Raw genomic sequence first — 22,134 nt, 5'->3', positions numbered from 1 at the left:
GAGACAGTTTTATTTCTTCCTTTCTGATCTGGATGCTTATTTCCTTTCCTGGCGTTATTGCTTGTTAGAAAGTCAGTAATGTTGAGTAAGACTGATGAGAGCCGACATCCTTGCCTTGTTCCCGCTCCTAGACGGAGAGCATTTTGATTGTTTCCTATTTGGAATACAGCAGGCTGACGGTTTTCTGTAGACATTCTTTATCAAGTCGAGGAAATTCTCCCTCTTCTTGTTTGCGGAGAATTTTTTTCATAGGTGGATGTTGAATTTTGTCAAGTGCTTTTTCTTCATTGATTGATAGGATTGTGTGATTTTTCTTTTTTGGCCTGTGCTATAGAGTATTACATTGATTGGTTAAAAAAAAAAATCAAACCAGACTTGAGTCCCTGGAGTAAAACCCCCTTGGTCATGATGTACAATTCCTTTCAAGTATCGCTGAATTCTATTTGATAATATTTTGTTAAGGATTTTTATGCCGTAATCATCAGGGGTATTGATCTGTGGGGGTTTTATTTTTTGTATCTTTATCTGGTTTTAGTATCAAGGTCTTACTTGTTCCATAAAATGGGTTGGGAAGTGTTCCCTCCTGTTTCCTGGAAGAGATTGGTATTAATTCTTGTTTAAACATTTCATGGAATTCTCTAGTGAAACCGTTTGAGTCTGGAGATTTCTTTCTTCTTACGAAACTGGGAGTTTTAAAATTATGAATTCAACATGCTTAATAGTTACAGTGCTTTCAGAGGACCTATTTCCTATTGGGTGAGTTGCGATGGTTTGTATTTGTTGAAGAATTGGTTCCTTTCGTCTGGATTGTCAAGTTTATGTCTGCAGAGCTGTTTGTGGTATTCCCTCTTTCCTCGTCCACAGGTGTGTAAGCAGATCGTCGCTTTCAGTCCTGGTGCTGGAGATTTGTGTCTTCTCTCTTCCTTGTCAGTCTTGCTAGAGTTTTGTCAATTTTATTGACTTTTACAGAGAACCAGCTCATTCTTTCATTGATCTTCTCTAGTGTTTTTCTGTTTTCAGTTTCATTTATTTCCACTCTTACGATCCTTGTTTCCTTCCGTCTGCTTGCTTCAAGCTTATTTTCCCCTCCTCTCGCTCGCTTCTCGAGATGGGAACTTAGAATTTGCTTTGAGATTCTTCTTCTTTTCTGATGCATGCCTTTAGTGCCATAAATATCTGTCTCAGCACTTCTTTAGCTGGGTCCCACAGAGTTTGATATGTTTCTTTCATTTTTGTTCAGTTCCATATACTTTTACAAAATTTCCTCTGGAACTTCTTTGACCCAGGGATTGTTTAGAAGTGTGTTGTTTAAAGCATTTGGAGACGTCTGTTTCCTTTTGGTTATGGATTTCTAGTTTGATTCTGTTGTGGTCAGAAAACACACTCTGGATGATTTCCCTTCTTTTAAATTTGTTGAACTTGTCTATGGCCCTGGAGATGGTCTATCTTGGTATATGTTCCGTGAACACTTGAAAAGAATGTATATCTGCCTTGTTGGGTGGAATGTTCTGTAAATGTCTCTTAGACCCTGTTGGTCGATGGTGTGGCCGAGTGCTTCTGTCTCCTTGCTGATTTTTCTGTCCACTTGTTGAGATGGGGGTTGGGGTCTCTAACTATAATTTTGCATTTGTCTCTTTTTTCTTTTAGTTCCATCAGTTTTTGCTTCATGTATTTGCTCCTCTGTGGTTTGATGCATACATACTTAGGATTACTATATCTTCTTGGTGGATTGCCCTTTGTCATTATATAGTGTTCATCTCCGTGATAGTTTTCTTTGCCCTGATGTCTACTTTATCTACTATTAATGTAGCCATGCCTGCTTTCCTTTGGTTAATGTTTGCATTCTGTACCTTTGTTCATCCTTTTACTTCCTTCCTGCCTATGTCGTCATATTTGAAGTGCATTTTTGTAGACTTCATGTAATTGGGTCTTCTTGAATCTTTTTTGATCCAATCTGCCAATCTCTGTCTTTTTACTCAGGTATTTTGACCATTTACATTTAATAATATGCTAGGGCTTAAGTCTGGCATTTTATTTTTTGCTTTATGTTTCTTCTCTCTGTTTTTCATTTCTCTGGTTTTTTTTCCTGCCTTCTTTTAGATTATTTGAATATTTCTTGGAATCTCATTTTGATTTATCTGTAACTTTTTGAACTTTCTGTAGCTTTTTAGGTGATTGCTCTGGGCGTTGGCTTGTATACAGGTACCTTTACTGCTATCTACTGTGATAGTAGTTTCAGTGAAATATATAAACTTTACCTCCTTTTATGTCTCTTTATCCTCCCCCATTTATAACAAAAATGTCTTAAATATTTCCTGTACATACATTTAGAATCAAATCATATTGTGTTAATGATTTTTGCTTCAACTGTCAAACACAATTTAGAAAATTTGAAAGGAAAAAAGAAAGCCTATTGTGCTTACCCATATTTTTGCGTACTGTGTTATTTTTTCCTTCCTGATGTTCCAAGATTTCTTCTCTTACAGTTTTCTTTTTGTTTGGAGAGCTTTCTTTAGCCATTTTTTAGGACGGGTGTGCTGTTGACAGATTCTCTTAGTTCCCCTTCATCCGAGAATGTCTTGATTTTTCCTTTCATTCTTATAGGATATTTTTGCTGTGTATAGGATTCTAGGTTGATAGTTCTTTATTTTCATCATTTGAAAAATATTGTGCCATTTCTTTCTGGCCTCCCTGGTTTCTGATGAGAAATACATTGTTACTCCCGTTGTTTTCCCTCTGTGGGTAAGGTATCATTTTTCTCTGCCTGCTTTCAAGAGTTTTCTTTGTCATTAGTTTTCAGGAGTTTAATTATGATGCATCTTGGTGTTAATTTCCTTGAGTGTTTCCTGTTTGGAATTTGTTCAGCTTCTTGAATCCTTAAGTTTATGTCTCTCGCCAAATTTGGGAAGTTTCGAACCATTACTTTTTTGAGTACTTTTTTTAGACTCTCCCCCTCTCCTCTCTCCTGGGACTCTGATGAGTTGAATGCTGGATTTATAATTAGAGTCCCACAGGTCCCTGAGGCTCTGTTTATTTGTTTACTTTTAGTCTCTTTTCTCTCTTTTTCAGTTCAAGTAATTTCTGTTATTCCGTCTTCTAGTTCATTGATGTTTCCTCCATCCCCTCCATTCTGCTGTTGAGTCCACCCACTGAGCTGCTCATTTCAGTTACTGTGTTTTTCAGTTCTACCATTTCCACTTGGATCTTCTTTATATCTTCTATTTCTTTGCTGAGGTTTTCTGTCTCTTTGTTGAGGCTTCCTGTTTTTTCATCTGTTTCCAGCATGTGTATAAGGGTTCATTGAATCATTTTCGTCATGATCACTTTAAAGTCTTTGTCAGATTGTTCTAACATCTCTGTCACCTCGGTGTTGGCATCCAATTGGTTGTCTTTTTTCTGTTTGAGATCTTCCTGGTTCTTGACGTGATGGATGATTTTTGGTGGAATGTGTCCGTTTTCATATTATGTTAACGAGACCGTGGGTCTTCCTTGGACCTTCTGTTTTAGCTGGCTTGTTTTGGAGAGTGAGAATGAGGTGCTGCCTCATTGCTGCCAGGTGGAGGCAGAAGTCCAGGTTCCCCAGTTGGCCTCTGTCAATACTCGAGTGGGGAGGCTCCTTGTTATTGCTGGTGGGTTCGGAGTTCCTGCTCCTCCTGTGGTCCCCGTCGATCCTGTGATGGGAGTGGCCTCATTATGTTGGACGGTGGACAAAGTCCTGGCTCTCCATTCGCCCTCTTCTGACACCAGACCAGCTGGGTGAGGGAGGGGTGCCCTGCTACTGCCAAGTGGGTGCGGAAATCCAGGCTCCCCACACTAGGCAGGCGACACGAGGAGGATTCGTGATCACCTGGTGGGGAAGAAAGTCCCAGCTCCCTACTTGGGCTTATTGGACACCCCCAATGGATGTGTGGGTGCCTCATTACAGCCACGTGGGAGTGGAAGCCTGGGCTCCCCACTCCGGCTTTGCTGCTGTGGATCAGGGTGGCGTGGCACAGTGTTTTCTGCAGTGTCTGGATGGAGTAGAGTGGTTATTGTCTAAACCTATCGCCTTGTTAGGCGGCCACTTTCCTGGTCCTTTGGCTTGAGATAGCAGTCCTTCGTTGCATCTTTTATGTCTGTTTCTACTGGTGTTTCTGGGTTTTTGGCTTCTTCAGCTCCATGCCTGGAATATGAGGCAAAAACGCAACCCAGAGAACTGACCACCGAGCCTTTCCTGGGATCCCATGGTTCCTAGGCAGCCTGCCTTCCTCTGTCCGCCTGTCAGAGTCGTATGTTTGCTTTCTGTACAACATCCTGGGTTTTTAGTTGTGCTTCACAGGAGGAATAGGGGGAAGGATGCCCACCTCATCTTTCCAGAAGCAGACGTGCAGTCCCTGGTTTTCCGCTCAGGGAAATAAAGATGCACTTGAAGTTTTAACGTCCTGCCTCTCGACAGTCTCTGTCTGACCGCGCCCTGGTCTCGTTGTCTCTTGCAGCTCAGGAGATCTCTCCAGTCTCCGTGTCTTGGCCCGCTGGAGCCCCGAGGGAGCCCGTTGTAAGGAGCCTTTCTGCGGGCTCAAGCTGCCAGGACCTTTGGTGAGTTAGAACATTTTCTCTTTGTCTGTGTCACCTGCAAGCCAGTCGCCGCTGTCATGGTGTGGTCTGCCTCACGCCTTTTGCGCTGTGGCCCGAGGACAGTCAGTTCCTTGTGGTCAGGCCTTCAGTGCTGGTGTCAGGGTGGGGACAGGGTGGACGGAGTTGTCCTTGGCGCTGGAGAAACAAAGCTGCCCCTTGGTGCCCAGCTCACGCAGCCTTGAGGGGACGTAACAGGACCGTGACTCGAGACACCAGCTCTGCTCTCGTCTCTGCTCTGAGACGTCCTAGCTGCACTGCTCATGCTGGACTCAGCCTGTGGCCAAGGGTGGGTGGCGGAGAAGGTGCTGCAGGTGGCCCTGCTCCATTTTTGCATGGACCAGAGGTCACCTGTTTATGTCCGGTCACCCGGATCAATGACCTGTGGTCCCAAGGAGGTCAAGACACGCCCTGAGCTCGCTGCCCGGTACCCAGACCTGTTTTACTGAGCACCTACTCTGTGCACCACTGGTGTCGTTTCATCTGCAATATGGGCTTAAAATCGACATTTGCTGAATGTCACCTGAATGTTGATACTTACCGTAGCTGACTTCCCAAATAAAGTAAAATTATTGCTGTTCTCAGGGGAGGGAACAGGGTCCCAGCAGGTAGGTTCCTTGCTCACAGCCATGTCGGTATCCAGCGGCTCAACTCAGCCCTGGCTCGGCACACACTGGGCTCTTTGCGGGGCGATGCCTCCCAGCCTGGCCCCACGTACTGGGGACCATAAAAGGCAGATTTGTGTGGTCCAGACCCCTTTGGACAGTGTTTCTGGGGGGGGGGGGATAGAAAAAAAAAAAAGGAGAGCCTTTTTTTTTTTTTATTATCACCTGTCCAAAAGCCGTTTTAGACATTTTTTCCAAATTGTCCACCCCAGTGAAATTTGAATACCATGGAAATGCCCTATATCTGTTTATGTTCTGCTAGCATATCTGTGCTTTATACTTAAAAACACTGAGGTCCATTTCACCCTCCGGGACCCTGGTAAGAATACACGTCCTGGGCTATGAAGACAGCAGGCAAGAGTATCGTATCGGAGCCACTGGTCCTGCCCTGCTCCTGGTCACCACCGGCTTTGGGGGGTCGCCTCCTAACTGGTTATCCTACCACCTCCACAGCTCTCCAGTCCTCTCTGAAGTCCAGTTCCAATCCTGCCCTTCCCTTTTTCACGCCCTTCCACGCGGTCCCTCCACGTGCTCTGAGCTGCTGCTCTGGCCTCCGCTCCCGCCCCTCCCCCAGCGAGATGGGCGTTCTCCTGGCAGGGGATGGTGACAGGGCTCCGTGGAGGCCTGTCCCAGCTGTCCCGACCGGGTAAGCAGAGCCTGCAGTCCACTCTTCTGTCTCTAGCCGACGCCAGATGCTGTTCCCTATCAGGAACCACCTGGCTTTGAACCCCAGCGTGCACATGGCACCTGCTCCTTCACGTGATGCTCAGTCGAGCCTTGTCACATGATGCACAGGAGAACGCGTGACTCGAGCGGAGAACGTGGTCTGCCCCTTTCTTGTAGAGGTAGGAGCAGGCTCAGGGAGAAGAGGTGGTCCAAGTTCACACGGGATGGTCCAGGCACTAGGTTGAACCCTGTGACATTGTCGGCAGCGACTGCCTTTGCTTTCCTTGGGACTCACCATCGATTATGAGCAGAGGCTGGAGGCAGAGCTCGGGGCCCACAGTGGGGTGCGTTTCTGCATTTGAGGGGGCATCTGCCTCAGGCCGGCAGGGCTTTGCTGGTCCACGAGCGGGTGGCACCTCTCTGAGCCTCAGTTTGCATCCAGACCGTCTTACCTCCTCCGAGTTTCTTCATGAGAAAAGGACCCTTGACCAGCGGTTCGAGCTGTTGCGTGTCACCATCCTGGAGTCTTGATGCTGTGCTGCCCTGTTTCTCTGGAAATCCTTTGTCGGGGCTGGGCCTCGAGCCTGTTCTTAGGCTCACCGTTGGCTCCCGCCTGGTGGGGAGCACTCAGTCTCAGAGCATCCCTCTCTGTGATGGTGGTCATCGATCTACAAGGGGAGGGAAAGACAAGCTGGTCTGGGCAGCTCAGGAGGGGCTGGGACCGAGTTTGTTGTTATCTTGGTTTCCTGGCCTGGGGTCTCTCCCCCTTCACAGTGGACCGTGTCTCGGATGGCGGGTGACGTCCACTGGGTGATTAGACCAAGAAGAGCGTCCCAGGGTGGCTCAGCTGGAGGAAGGGTGGTGGCCCTGGCGTTGTGGGTGAGGAGGGTTTCCATCTGTCCGATGTTGGTTTTCTGTGGTCCCAGGTGATGCTGGGTCCCCGGGTGTGGGGAGGGGAGGTGAATTACTCATCAGGCCAAGGTCTCTGGGCTCTTTTTCTCCTTCTCAGCTGCCTCGTCTGCGTCCTCAGGTGCCCCACGCCTCAGTGGCCTCCTGAAGTCCTCAGGGCGTCTGTTCACCATGCGCATCCCCCGTGGGCGCCCCCCGTCCCCCTGCCCTGGCTGCAGCGTCATTGCGCAGTGGAAACGTTTTATCCCGTAATCAAGTGCATGGATTCTGGGTTTCAGACCTTCTGTGGTGATCGCCTCCTGCTGCCACTCAGAACCAATGGAAAATTACCCTTGAGTGGTAATTTAGTTTGTAGCCAGGATGTCGCATAATCAGTGGTGGAAGGGTTCCACTTTGGAGGAGCAGAATTAATTCACGGGGCCGCGGATCCTCACGGATGATTCAAGACGTTAGATTAATGAATTCGAGGGTTTGGTTTCCCTGAAGTGTTCTTTGTTATTGCCTCAAATTATCTTTTCCACTCTGGGTCTAATCAGATCCCCCCGGTGATTAATCAGTGACGCGAGAGGACGGCGGGCGCTCCAGGGGACCTTCCTGGGTGGTGAAGGGACACGCCAAGCGGAATTTGCAAGGGGGGCCTGGGCGGCGGCTCCGTCTGCCGGGATGGTACCCAAGTACCTCCCTGCATGACTGGGTGCTCGTGTGTGGCTCTAAGTCAGGGATGGGCAAGCTGTCTGTGTGTGTGTGTGTGCATGCATCTGTGTGTGTCTATACGTTTGCATCTGTGTATATATGTGTGTTTGTGTGTGTGCATCTGTGTGTGTACGCCTGTGTGTATCTGTGTGTGCATCTGTGTTTCTCTGTGTGCATGTGTGTGCATCTGTGTGTCTGTGTGTGCATCTGTGTATCTCTGTGTGCATCTGTGTGTGTGTATGTATCTCTGTGTGTGTGCATCTGTGTGTGTGCATCCGTGTGTACGTGTGTGGCAACCCATGCCAGTTAGGGAAACTTCGTCAGCAGAGAGTCTAAGTTGGTTCCTGGAGTGACAAGTGAGGAGTTGGAAGAATTTTTTGCTCAAAGGGCCCAGCGTGCGCAGAAGCCTGGCTAAGGCCTGGCATGGTCAGAATCTGGACTTTTCCTTGGGGACGAGGGAGCCAGGGTCTATTTTTAGTGGAGAGAAGGCCAAGATGAGGTCTGGGTTTGGGGAGCATCCTGCCCCCCGATGCAGGGTGGAAAGCGGTGCAGTTGCACAGAACGGCCGGGGCAGCCGCTGGCAGAGGGACTGGGGGAGTCCTGGTGCAGTGGCACGGTGGAGCAGAGGTGGTGCACGCCGGGAGGGGACGGGAAGACACCCCAGAGCCCTGTCAACCTAGGCCCCTTCCCGCTGTGCACCCCCGGGGCCGCGTCGGGACAGCCCCTCCGCGTCAGAATTCCAGGGCCGGCTTTGATCCTTTTCACTTTATTGCTGTTACTCTCTGGAATTCCAGAGAGTTTAGGCCCTGGGGATCCTGGGCTTGGAGCTGGACCACGGGGGGACGGGGGGGTCCAAGCAGCTGAGAGGGAGGCCAGCCTAGAGCAGGTGACGGTGCCCTCTCCGGGGTCAGTACCGGCCCAGGCGAGGGTGATGGAGCCGCAGATCTGCGCCCTCTCTGACCCTGCATTAAGGAGGCCGCCCTCAGCTCTCCGGAGGGAGCCCCGGAACCGCCAGGAGGAGCTGGAGGCGACTGGGGGAGGGTTGAGACACCCCCCAAACGCATCAAGTCCCAATTCTGGGACCTGTGTGTGTCACCTCATGGTGAAGTTGGTGCTGCTGTGATTAAGGTAAGGACTTTGTGATGGGGGATTACCCTGGATTATCCAGATGGGCCCTTAATGCCGTCACAGGGTCCTTACAAGAGGAGGGCAGCGGGAGATTTGAATATGGACGGGGAGGAGGCCACGTGGGGACAGAGGCAGAGGCTGGAGGGACGTGGCCACAAGCCCAGGACATCTGGAGCCCCAGAGGCTGCAAGAGGCAGGAAGGACCCCCCCACGCCGCCCAGAGCCTCCAGAGGGACTGCGGCCCCGCGACGTCTCGATTTCAGTCCACTGAAACTAATTTCAGCCTCCAGAACTGCAAGAGGATGGATGCGTGTTGCCATAATCTGCCCAGTTTGTGGCCATTTGTCCAGCAGCCCCAGGACCTTGTCCGTGACGTTAATCCAGGAGAGCACCTCTGTGGGGGACCGGTGACTGTCAAGGCTTTGCCGAGGAGGAAGAAGGGAAGTGGGGTGTTGTGTGTCCAGGCTCAGGTTTCTGCTGGGCTTACCTTGATGGCAGGGCTGGTCACCGTGAGGGCGTTTGCCCGGGCGGGCGTATTGGAGGACGGCGACCTCAGCTCCCTGGGGCCCTGCTGAAGCCTTTGAGGGGTGGGCTCGGCGCTACTGTGCGCAGGACCACCATTACTTGTCACTCCTCTGCAGAATGTGCCCCCAAGCCAACCGCCAGGAAAGGTTTAGGCTTGTCTGAACAAAGTGCCCGCCCAGCGTGTGCCAGGTGGTTCCTGCGAGGCCCCTGCTGGGCACTGCCAGGCGGGCCTTGAGCATCTGCATCCTCTCAGCACAACTGGGTGCCCTCGCTGTTGTCTCCGGGCCAGGGCCGGACACCCCCGGTCTCCCACGGAATTGCCCCAGAGTGTTTCTGGCATTAAAGTTTTCCTCCACAGATGTACGTGGCACCTCAGATGCCTAAGCGGCTTCGTCCCCGTTGCCTGGGGAGCAGGACGGGGACCGGAGCGCCTGCCCCCTCTCCTCCTGCCCTCTGAGTTCTGGTCTGGTCCGTTCTCCCCCGTTGTCGGCTCCAGCTGCGCAGGATCTTTGTGTGCGAAACCTGGTAGGTACGTCACAGCCTCACAGTTTGAACCCTGTAAGTGGGTCTGTCATTTATGGTGGGAGAGGCGGAGGCACAAAGAGGTGGGTCCCTTCCAGGCCACCCGCCCGTGAGTGACAACATGCAGCTTCCAGAACTGTCCTTTGTCAGGTTCCACATCTCTGATGGTTCCATCCCGGACTTGGGGCTCTCGCCTCTGCTCTGTGTGCCTCCCTTCCCGTTCCTGTCCCCTCGGCTGCCTGGATTTCCTACTCAGCCAGGAGGTCTCTCCGCCTCCGCCTCTGTGCCTTCTCTGGGAGGCACGGTGGCCACCGAGCTCCCCGGGCCTGCGCGGGACACAGCTGCTGCCTTGGGCATCGCAGTGCCATGGCGGGAACAAGCTCGGGGCCCCTGGGCATCCCTCTCACTCCTCGCCCTCTGCCTCCTCCCGCCAGTGTAGACCCCAATACCCAGCGAGGCAAGTGGGGGTAGACACATCTCCTGGCATTGGGGTTGGGGAGCAAGGGGAGCAGGAGAGATGGGGTGGGAACGTCCGTGGGCTCTGCAGCGCCCTGCTGGGGGTTTGGTGGCGAGGAGGCGGCACGGGTCCACGGTGGCCTGATTATTTGTGGAAACTGCTGACACCCTTTGAGGACTCAGATTGACTTGACGAGGTCTCGAAAGGGAAGCTGTTCTTTGTGCTCCTCGTGTAGATCCTTCTGAATTGAGTAAAAGGAGTTCTTGGGCATCTTGCAGATTCTAAGACCTTATCCCCAAGAACTCCACTTCAGTAAGAATGTGTCTTTTTAGCTTGCTTCCCAAACGATTCTGCTGTGGGTCATACTGGTAAATCTCCACTTTAACCCTTAGGGTTCTCTAAGACCAACCTGTGGGAGAAGAGAGCATTTTTACACTTATATGTGATGTTTATCTCTGAGCTTCCTGGCAGCCAGGGTGAAAAGGGAAAGATGGGATAACAGAGTTCTCTTGTCTGCTGTTCGCTCATCTGGAGAGCAGATTTCCCTTGGCACTCTAGTCTAAGACGAATATTTTTCATGTGACATGGTGTTTTCACTTGGGGTTTTCCAAAAAAAAATCAATGTAGTCTTCAAACACTGTTTGACCTCAGTGAAAGCCAAGGACATAACAAAAGCAGCTTTGAGGTGGACACTAAGCTAGCGTGGTTCAAGTGTGTTGCCCTCTCATATTTTGAAGTGATTCAGATGTGGAACTTAGAAGAACCGTGGGCAGAGTTAACTTTGGGCCGGGGCAGAGCTTTTCTCAAAAGAGAATTGAAGAAAGAGGGAGAGAATTGACTGACCGCATATTGTCAGATTCCATTTCTTGAAATGTCCCAAACAGGCCGATCTACAGAGACAGAAAGCAGTTGAGTGGTTGCCAGGGGACGAGCACAGCGTTGGGGAGAATGGAGGTGATGGCTAAGACACGCAGGTTTCTTTTTGAGGTGATAGAAATGTTTTGTAATTGATGGGGCTGGCCCCGTGGCCGAGTGGTTAAGTTCGCGCGCTCCGCTGCAGGCGGCCCAGTGTTTCGTCAGTTCGAATCCTGGGCGCGGACATGGCACTGCTCATCAGGCCATGCTGAGGCGGCGTCCCACATGCCACAACTAGAAGGACCCGCAACGAAGAATATACAACTATGTACCGGGGGCTTTGGGGAGAAAAAGGCAAAAATAAAATCTTTAAAAAAATTAAAATAAAATAAAATAAAAAAGGAATGTGTTGTAATTGATAAAGTGATGATTGACCCAAGTTTATGAATATATTAAAGTCCACTGAATTGTACACTAAATGGGCAAGTTGTGTGGTGTGCGAAATACATCCCAACAAAACAGTTTTTAAAAAAGAGAGTTGACTGGCGTGGTGTGTGCTGGACTGAGTCCGAGATGGGGTGCCAGGGAGCCTGCAGAAGTCTCGGGAGCTGTTACCCTGAGCGGGGGGGTTAGGAAGCCTCCAGGGCTGCAGCAAGCCCCCCCTGAAACAAGGCCCTGAGTTGTGGCACGGCCCAGTCCCTTGGGTGGTGCTCCCACCCACCCCGAGGGGCTGCGTTGGACCCTGTTCTGTGCGAGGATCGCCGGAGGTGAGGGCAGAGAGGGTGCTAAACCACGTGGTTCGTCTGTTCCAGAGCTGTTTTTACCGCCAGCCCTGAGGCTGCCGGGCGAGTTCTTTGGAGCGGGAGAGCCCTGTCCACAGCTGGAATGTGGTTTCTCCGGCCAGACGGAGCAGGATGTGCCCTCGGTCGGTGCTTCCAGCAGAAGCCTGGGTCTCGCCCGCGCCCGGGGGTGGGAAATAGCCAGTGGAGGGAGTCACGACCTGGCCTCGGGTGCAGCCGGCTTTACTGAGGCTCAGAGATACAGCTCTCTGGTCAGAAAGGAGTCGGCTGACAGTGGACACAAATAACGTGAAATTAGGTGAATGTGAGTCTGTATGTGTCTGTTTCAAATGAAAGGAACCGTGTGGCCGAACCAGGGATTTCCTGGGCGGTGAGACTGGGCGTTCACCTCGAAGGACCACGGAAGGGATGGTGTCACACGCGGAGCCTCTGGTGACCCCTAGGACTGAGGGTTGCCGTGTTAGGGCCCCTTAGAAGGTCTCTCAGTGTCTGTGTTTCCCATCCAGGGGCCACAGACTCACGGAGAATCTGAGGAGGGTCTTTGGTGAGTGTTTGTCCATGTGTGTCCGCCACAGACCTGCAGACACTTGGCAGTTTACTGCCATCCTCCACGTCCCCCAGGGAGCCCGCCCCGCGAGTCCTGCGGACCCTCAGGATCTCGTACAGGAGGGGGCGCCCCCGGATTCTCCCCAGGCAGCCGAAGGTGGGGGCTCCATTAGAGAAGCCGGAATTTAGGAACCTCTTGTCTAAACCGTAAGGGGTATGTGTTTGCACGCGTGTGTGCGTGCACGCCTTGGGCTCAGGTCGTTCCGCATTATGGTACCTGTTGTTCCAGGTGCCATCCTTTGAGCCCCTCCCTGTGGGGTACGTGCGAGTGTCTCACCAGACGACCTCTTTAACCCTAACCCACCAGCCTTGCTGGGTGGGGGGGGCAGTAAGCCCACTTGACAGATGTGGAAACTGAGGCTCAGGATCCAATCCCTTGCTGAAGCGCATATGCACCATTAGTTTTCTCAAGCTGCCGCCATTGCTTCTGTCTCCTGGGTGGCTGCAGGCAGGGTCTTTATTTTGTCTGTTGATGGGTCCTCAGTGCCTGAAACGGGCTCTGCCATGTCGTGGGTGCCCAGTAAAAACTTGTAGAATGAAACACTGAACAAAGCTTTGAGTGCACAAACTCATTTATAAACAGGGTTTGACCTATCTTGCAATCATTAAAACAGAGACCTTAAAAAAAATACGGTAGTTGAGCCATGATAGCTTTCTGTGGTCTGGTGGCCGAGGATGAATGCATCTGACCGCAGGGGAGGAGTTCCTGGAGAATCACAAATAAAGAGCTCGAAGACAAAATGACAACGATGGAGGAGAACAACTCTAGTAGCCACACTGGTGATAGTGGTTAACATGTGGCTGCCCACCGCGGAGAGCAGTATGGCAGGTCCTCAGAGAGTTAAATGCGGAGTTGCCATATGAGCCACCAGTTCCCCTCCCAGGCGCATACCCGGGAGAAGTGAAAACACGTACATGGACGTTCATAGCAGCGCTATCCGCAAGAGCCAAAAAGTGGGAAGAACCCAAGTGTCTGTCAACAGATGAGTGGATGAACAAATGTGGTCCATCAACGCAATGGACTGTTATTCACCCATAGGAAGGAAGGAAGCACTGATAACAGCCTCCAATATGCATGAACCTCCAAAACATGGGATGCTCAGTGGAAGAAGCCAGACACAGAAGGATGCAGATTGTATGGTTCCATGTGTCTGAAGTGCACAGGATAGACAAGTCCATACAGACAGAAAGCAGAGTACTGGTTGCAGGGGGAAGGAGTGGCTGGGGAGGGGATTTTGGGGGAGGACGGAATGGGGAGTGACTGCTAACGGGCATGGGGTTTCCACTTGGGGCGACGGAAATGGTCTGGAATTAGATAGTGGCGATGGTTCCACAATACAGCTAAAACCGCTGCACTGAGCACTTTAAAAATGGCGAATTTCGTGCTATGTGAATATTATCTCAATATAAAAAGTTGCCGAAAAAAAAAAACTATACCTCCACCCACTTATTAGAACGTCCAAAATCCAGAACACTGGCAACACCTGATGCCGCTGAGGACGTGGGGCAGCAGGAACTCTCATTCATTGCTAATGGGAATGTAAAATGGTATAGCTGCTTTAGAAGATGGATGGTAGTTTCTTACATAAGTAAACATGCTACCCAAAGCAATCTACAGATTCAGTGCAATCCCAATAAGAATCCCAATGACATTCTTCACAGAAATAGAAGAAAGAGTCCTAAAATTTATATGGAACAACAAAAGAGCTTGCAGATAGCCAAAGGAATCCTGAGAAAAAAAGAACAAAGCTGGAGGCATCATAATCCCTGACTTCAAAGCTACAGTCATCAAAACGGCATGGTACTGGCACAAAAACAGATGCACAGATCAATGGAACAGAATTGAAAGCCCAGAAATAAACCCACACATCTGTGGACGGTTAATCTTCGACAAAGGAGCCAAGAACATACAATGGAGAAAGGAAGTTCTCTTCAATAAACGGTGTTGGGAAAACTGGACAGACACGTGCAAAAGAATGAAAGTAGACCATTATATTTCGCTATACACAAAAATTAACTCAAAATGGACTAAAGACTTGAGGGTAAGACCTGAAACCATGAAACTCCTAGAAGAAAATGTAGGCAGTACACTCTTTGACATGTGTCTTAGCAGCATCTTTTCGAATGCCAAGTCCCCTCAGGCAAGGGAAACAAAAGAAAAAATAAACAAATGGGACTTCATCAGACTAAAGAGCTTCTGCACAGCAAAGGAAGCCAGGAACAAAATGAAAAGACAACCCACCAACTGGGAGAAAAATCTTTGTGAATCGTACATATGATGTAGGGGAGGCAGACGTTCCTGCACTCACTGGGTCCCTCTGGCTGGGCTACGAATTAAATTGACATGAGACGGAATAGCAGGAGAGAATCCAACAGAGCTTTATAATATGCATACATGGGAAAAACCCAGGAAGACTGAGCAACTTGCCAGAATTCTGAAGGTGGCTCCCTTAAATACCATCTTCAGCTAAAGACAAAGGAGGATGTTGGGGGTGGGGGCAGCGGGTTATGGGAGATCACCAGACAAGTGTAGTGAACAAAGAGTGAGGTTATTATACAGATTTAAGTCCTTGCCTTCCGCACTGATAAGAGTTTCTAGAGATAAGGTCATCCCCCCTTCTTCCTGGTACGGAGAGGGAGGCACCTGTACAGACGGAGATTTCCCTTACGAAAGTAAATGTCTCTCACAAAGCTTAAATTCGGCTCATTTCCCGAGCTTCTCTCCTGTTTCTTAAAAGTAACCAGCCCCAAATAATCCTCATGCCAAAGAGACACATTTTGGAGTGGTCAATTCTGATCACCCACACCGACAAAGGGTCAATTTCCAAACTATATAAAGAACTCCTACAGAGCCAGCCCAGATGGCTTGCTGGTTAAAGTTCGGTGCTCTCACCACTTTGGGGGTCCCGGTTTGTTTCCTGGTCGTGGAACCACACCATCCGTCTGCTGTGGGGGCAGCTCACATAGAAGAGATGGAAGGAGTTACAACTGGGATATACAACTGTGCGCTGGGGCTTTGGGGAGGGAAAAAAAAGAGAGAAAGATTGGTAACAGATGTTAGCTCAGGGTGAATCCTTCCCTACCAAAAAAAGAACTCATACAACTCAAAAACAAAGAAATAAACAACCCAATCAAAAAATGGGCAGAGGACATGAGCAGACATTTTCCCAAAGAAGATATACAGATGGCCAATGGCACATGAAAAGATGCTCAACATCACACTAATTATCAGGGAAATGCAAATCAAAACTACTATGAGATACCACCTCACACCTGTTAGAATGGCTATAATCGTGAAGACAAAAAATAACAAATGTTGGAGAGGTTGTGGAGAAAAGGGAACCCTCATCTGCTGCTGGTGGGAATGCAAACTGGGGCAGCCACTATGGAAAACAGTACAGAGATTCCTCAGAAAATTCAAAATAGAAATACTGTACAACCCAGTTAACCTACTACTGGGTATTTATCCAAAGAACTTGAAATCCACAATCCGGAATGATTAGCACACCCCTGTGTTCATTGTGGCATTATTCACAATAGCCAAGATGTGGAAGCAACCCAAGTGCCCTTCTACAGTTGAATGGATAAAGAAGATTTGGTATATATATATACACACACACACACACACAGTGGAGTACTACTCAGCCATAAAAAAGGACAAGATTGTGCCGTTTGTGACAACATGGATGGACCTTGAGGATATCACAGTAAGTGAAATAAGTTAGATGGAGAAAGAAAAACACTGGATGATTTGACTCATATGTGGAAGATAAACTAGCACCTGGATAAAGAGAGCAAATTGGTGGTTACCAGAGAAGGGGGTAGGGGGATAGCGAAAGGGGTAAAGAGGCACATATATATGGTGATGGATAAAAACCAGACTGTTGGCGGTGAACACGATGCAGTCTACACAGAAACCGATATATAGTAATGAAAACCTGAAATTTATACAGTGTTATAAGCCATTATGTCATCAATAAAATGATTTTTAGAAAAACCAAACACACTCTCACCGGACAATCCAGCAGTCAGTCACGTCCCTGGGATTTACTCCAAGGGGCCGAAAGCAAATCCACAGAATAACCTGTATGTGGGTGTTTGCAGCGCCTTTGCCCATGATTGCCAAAAGTTGGAAGCCGCCAAGAAGTCCCTCAGTGGGTGAGTGGATGAACTATGGTCCATCCAGACAATGGAGTATTATTGAGCACTAATAAGAATGATATGGAGGAACCTTAAATGCACATTCCTTGGTGAAAGAAGCTAATCTTGGTGAAAGAATCACATACTGTACGATTCCAACTATATGACATTCTGGAAAAGGGAAAACTATGGAGATGCTGGAAAGATCAGTGATGGCCAGGGCTGGGGGAAGGGAAGGATGCACAGGGGGAGCACGGGATTTCAGGGCAGTGAAACTACTCCGGATGACCTATAATGGTGGACACAGATCCTTACACACGTGTTCAGCCCACAGGACGTCCAGCACCAAGAGCGAACCCTGACGTCAACCGTGGACTCTGGTGGTGATGACGTGTCGATGTGGCTTCATCCTTGGTAACAAATGGGCCACTCTAGTGAGTGATGTTGATATAGAGGGAGTCTGCGAATGTGGGGTGAAGGGATATATGGGAATTATCTTCTCCTCAATTTCATTGTGAACCTAAAACTGCTCTAAAAAATAAAGTCTTAAAAAACAAACAAGAAAACAAAACCGTGTCTGCCTTTAGGAAGAAGAGTCTGTTTTGAAGTGAAACACCATTCTCTTGGGCGGAGGGCTTTCCTGTCTGGTGTTTTGCTGTCTTCTCGCATCCTTAATGCCTCTGACGCTGTCCCCACCATCACAGACGCGTGCAGCCCAGGGCCACGGAGTCTGCTCATCCTGGACAGGGTTGCTGGCCATCTCTTTCAGCCACAGGCAATTGAAATTCCCCTTGGCAAGGCGTGACGTCCACAGCATGGGCTGTCTTTTCTCCATGGTCTCGGTGACCCGACTTGGCTTCAGCGGTGTCCATCAGGGGGCCCGGGACCGGCGAGGATCCCCTGGAAGCTCCAGGAGAGACTTCCCCTGATGTCACCCTTACCTTCCTCGGCCCGTGTCTGGCTGGGAGATGGGGAGGTTTTCCCCTAGAGCTGCAGGTCCTTCTGGGATTACAGTCCTGTTGGGAAGGATGCCGTGCGGGTGGCCCCAGAGTCCCCTCTACTCAGATTTCTTGGATCACCCACAAATTCATAACATAGAAAGGCAACAGCGCAAACTGAAAGCTCATTCTGGAAGGCTTGGTTGTGAGGCTGACGTGACAAGGTGGCTGGACCAGTGTTTTGTCAACTCTTAACTCGCTCACCATCGTGAGCACTTATCGTCCCTGTGTCTGGACGTGGACTTCTCTGACGTGGGAGCTCACAGCAGGGGCCGACTCCCACCCTTCACGGTCGGGGATGGTGATTAAGTCCTTTTGCTTTAAATGTCCTCCCCTTGGGCTGAGCGTGGGTGGGAGATGTGCTCAGAAATTTCCTCCCAGTTAATCAACAATTATTTATAAAACGCCCACCAGGGTGCCATTTAGAGGGTGGACACCAAGTCTGAAATGACAGGGTCCCTGATCTCAAGAGTTTACTGCCCAGTCGAGAACACAGGCTTTGCCCAGGTGGAGAGAGAGAGCAAGACGGTCCGTGAACGCCGCCGTGCATCCTGGCGCCACCTCGTGCGGCCCGCCTGAAGGTTGGTTGGGGCGTGCGCGGAAGCTGGCTCAGCCTGCGGCTCGGGGCTTGGGATTCTGGCATCTTGGGACCCGCTCCCCACCCCCCACCCCTGCCCCGGGAAGGTCCAGCAGTTTGCTCAGACGAGTAAAATGCTCCTGTGGGTTCCGTCGCACGGTTTTGGATAACAGTGGCTCGTGTAACTGAGAAGTTGTTCTGCCTTCCGTTCTGGGATAACGCCCGGTGGAACGGGAGCTGTCGGGGGCAGGGGTTCGTATCGGTTTTGTTCATCGGTGTGTCCCAGGCACCTGGAGAGAGAGCTCAGAACGCAGTTGGTGCTCAATCGACGCTTGGAAGAGCGAAAGGATGGATCCTTCTGAGTATCTGGTGGGAGAGTCCTGGTGGGCTGGGCCAGGGAGCCTTCAGGCTTCTCGGGCAGTTGCCGATCTTCCTTTTTAACAGAAAGAGCGAGAGGCAGGCTGAGAGTCTTGGCTAGAAAGAGAACTTGTTCTCCGTCATGGGAAGCGGCGAGCTGGTGTGAATCTTCACTGTTCCCCGAGCCGAGGCCCCCCACCCCCGCCACTCCAGCAAAGAGGATTTTCGGTTACTTGTGATTTTAGAATTAATATTTAATTTGTCAGAGGTACAAGTCCAAAAAGCTGACTTTCTTAAAACTTGTAAATTTGATTTATGACTATTATTCTATTTATGAATCTAGTTGACTTCACGATCCCTTAATGCATTTTGATAATAGTGGGATCTCATTTACAAACTCAAATTCCCTTAAACTGTAACAAAAAGTTCCATTTCAAGTATTTAAATAATTCTTATACTGAACATAGGAGGGAATCTTAAGTTCTCTGAAACATTCTAGAAATTTTTTTTTTTTTTTTTTTTGGTGAGGAAGATTGGCCCTGATGTAACATCTGTTGCCAATCTTCCTCTTTTTGCTTGAGGAAGATTGTTGCTGAGCTAACATCTGTGCCAGTCTTCCTTTATTTTGTATTGTGGGATGCAGCCACAGCATGGCTTGATGAGCAGTGCTAGGTCCGCACTGGGGACCCGAACCCACGAACCCTGGGCACCTGAAGCACAGTGCTTGAAGTTAACCACTACACCACTGGGCCTGCACCTGTTTTCAGTTTTTGAGATTATCTTGTACTTTCAGTGTAAGATCTTATGTCTAAGTCTAAGTCTGTCGTTCAGTTGCGTGCTTGGCTGGGATAACAAGATTAATCTTCAATACCAAGTATAAACGGGCGCAGTGAGTAAAAATTAAACTTTATTTCTGGATTTAATGTACAGGACTAGTTAGATGCCTTTGGTTTCTTTCTTCCTGTCTGTCCTTAGGTTTAAGCCTTCTTAGGGTCACAGGACATTGACTCGTGAAGGAAACGGACCAGCCCAGCAGTAGAGACCTTCCATCTCAGTCTCTGAGATGGACCATCAGCCGGGTGTATGGCTGGGACCAGGATTTGCGTTTTCCCGGGGTCCCTGTCTGCATGTGGCGCTCTCTGTTGCTTTAGCCAGCCCTCTGTGATTTGCAGGGCCTGGGTCCTGCAGCCCACCAAGCCCAGGGCCCTGCTCAGCGTACCTTGATTATTCTGCACACTTTGAATCCGCAATCCTGGTTTGTAAGAAAGTCGTGGCTGACGTCCTCCGTTTCTCGGTTCTATTTTGCGTTTCTTTGGCTCTCCTGAGACACTTCACTTACTCCCAGGTTGGCTCTGAAGACGCTTTCTGGCCATTTCGCCAGATCCTTCACACCTCTGTGTGTAACTTCTTGTAACTTTATTGGTCCTGGGATTCTGTCTTCTTCTGTGTCTCTCTGGCTGGGCCTCACCTTGAAGTCTGCCTTTTGGATCCAGCAGTTAAGTCGCGCTTACTGGCTTGATGCTCGGTTTTCTTTTGAAGTAAAATTCAAGCTTATGAAAGTGAGGTGGTGTGAAGGAGCCCAGCACGTGAGTAACCTGGGGCGTGAGGTCCTGTCAGTTATGACGGTTCGTGAGTATTCGAAGGTGGAGGGTGGGGAATGAGTGGACGTGGCGTGCCCTGCCTCCCTGCCCACCCCCACAGGGTGTCCCCGTCTCAGCCCGAACTCCCAATGCTCATGCTGGGGCCCAGGGCCCACGTGGACTCCAACAGCTCCCTGCCGTTTAGTTATACTGACTGCCTTCATGCAAGTGTCCTCAGACGTGGCCTCCACGGCCACCTGGAGAAAAGCTTTGCCCTCGAGTTGTCCTGACACCGGCCATGCCCGTTCACCCCCCACCCTGGAGTTGGTGGTGATAGGTTCAGGGTTGGTGAGGTTTTGGGGTTCTCTCTGTGCCTGTAACACAGGAACAGTGGTGCTCTTGGCTCAGCCCAAGTTCATGGGCTGAACTGCATCCCCCGAAAATTCACATGTTGGCCTGCTGACGCCCAGTGCCTCAGCACGTGACCTTATTTGGAGATAGTTAAAGCGAGGTCCTTAGGGTGGGACCTACTCCAATATGGCTTGTGTCCTTATGAAAAGGGGAAATTTGGAGCTGGACATGCACAGCAGGAGAACGCCATGCGAACGTGAAGACAGCATCTGCAAGCCAAGGAGAGAGGCCTGGAGCAGATCGTTCCCTCCAGGTCCTCACAGGGAACCACCCCTCCCGACACCTCGATCTTGGACTTCCAGCCTCCAGACTGAGAGACAGTAAATATCAATTGTTACCCATCTGATTCTTTGCAGCCCTAGCAAACGAATACAGGCACCAAGGGGCCAAAAAGAGGATGAATCCGCAATCCTCCAGGCAGAGAGCTCACTGTGGGAGGCCGTGGCATTCAGGGGAATGCTGACAGCTGGCTGGACCAGGACTCCGATCCCGACTGCCACACTGGTGCCCTTCGACCTTGCAGAAATGGCAGATCCTTCGAGGCCTGGTTCTCTCCTGTCGCGAGGGCGATCCCAGCACCTCCTCTGTGCCGGGTCAGGAGGAGTCGCAACATCTTGCCCCAGGTCCCCCAGGTCCAGCCCTGGGCTATGAGATGGCTCTGCCGACAGTAGGCGAACCCAGGAGATGAGTGTCTCTTTTCGGCAACAAAATAAAGTCACCTTCGACTTGGAATTGCTGCCAGGCGGTGTTGGGGCGGCCACAGAAGACATGGGCGAGAATGCCGGCAGAGGCGCTCCCAGCCCAGCCGGCTCCTGCCGGAGTCACCGTCATTTTGTGAGTTGAGTGTAACCGGATGGACGGAGGAGTGTGGCTCTGGCACAGCCATGGCCTGCGTGTTACCTGGAGCTCGGGCGTTACCTGGAGGCGTCTGCCTCTCTCTGCACCTGACGAGGCACCGGCGAGAAGAAGGGTTTTATTTTCCACTTTGTTTTTTCTAGTACTTTCCAGATGGCCAGGTTCAGTTCTCCAGACTTCTTTAAGGGAGCGAGGAAGAGCTGTTGTCTGAATTGGATGTTTATCTTTGGCAAGGAATGGCCCCCCCTTTAAAGCAGTAACATTTTATAAATGGCACTTGGTTGTCTCCTCGGGCGCCTGCACGTGAGTTAATTAAGCGGGCTTGATTGCGTCTCTGGGTCCCGCTTTTTCCCGTCACCTTCATGAGCTGATAGCCTCCTTGATGGCTTGACAGAAACTCTAGGAAAAAGAAAACCTTAATGAATATAGATTTCCTTGCCATTTGCATTTGCGAGTGAACAATCTAGTAATGACTGGAAGCAGAAAATGTGAAATTGGATTGATTAAGTAATTTTCCTGATAAAGGCAAGACTCTCTTCCCTTCAGGGTGGGGCACGCTGTTCCATTAACTCCAGCCTTGCGTTTCTGTTCATTTAAGATACCCACGTGGAGGCTTGTGTTCCGGCCTTTCTGTTTATGGCGGGGACGACTTGGGAGCTCACGGCATCGTCTCATTCCATTGAGGGAGACTGGATTCCAGCCAGAGATCGAGGTGCAGGCATCATGTGTGGGAGCCGAGACGTAAAAATAGCAGTGCGTTTGATGTGCTAGAAAATGGG

The 22,134-nt window shown here is 50.0% G+C and overlaps 1 protein-coding gene across 2 annotated transcripts in view; it reads left to right on the top strand.

Moving 5' to 3' along the window:
• Nucleotides 1-22,134, top strand: part of SHANK2 (SH3 and multiple ankyrin repeat domains 2) — a 559,575-nt gene that overhangs the window by 18,548 nt on the left and 518,893 nt on the right. For both annotated transcript variants that reach the window (XM_070488373.1, XM_070488372.1), the window contains exon 2: nt 4,476-4,575. The gene's annotated coding sequence lies outside the window, so the exon portion shown is untranslated. The remainder of the gene's footprint in view (nt 1-4,475; nt 4,576-22,134) is intronic.

The sequence above is a fragment of the Equus asinus genome, chromosome 17 (assembly GCF_041296235.1).
Source record: "Equus asinus isolate D_3611 breed Donkey chromosome 17, EquAss-T2T_v2, whole genome shotgun sequence".
Taxonomy (NCBI): Eukaryota; Metazoa; Chordata; class Mammalia; order Perissodactyla; family Equidae; genus Equus; species Equus asinus.
Note: the sequence above shows the minus strand (reverse complement) of the source record. Positions and strands in the feature narration are given on the sequence as shown.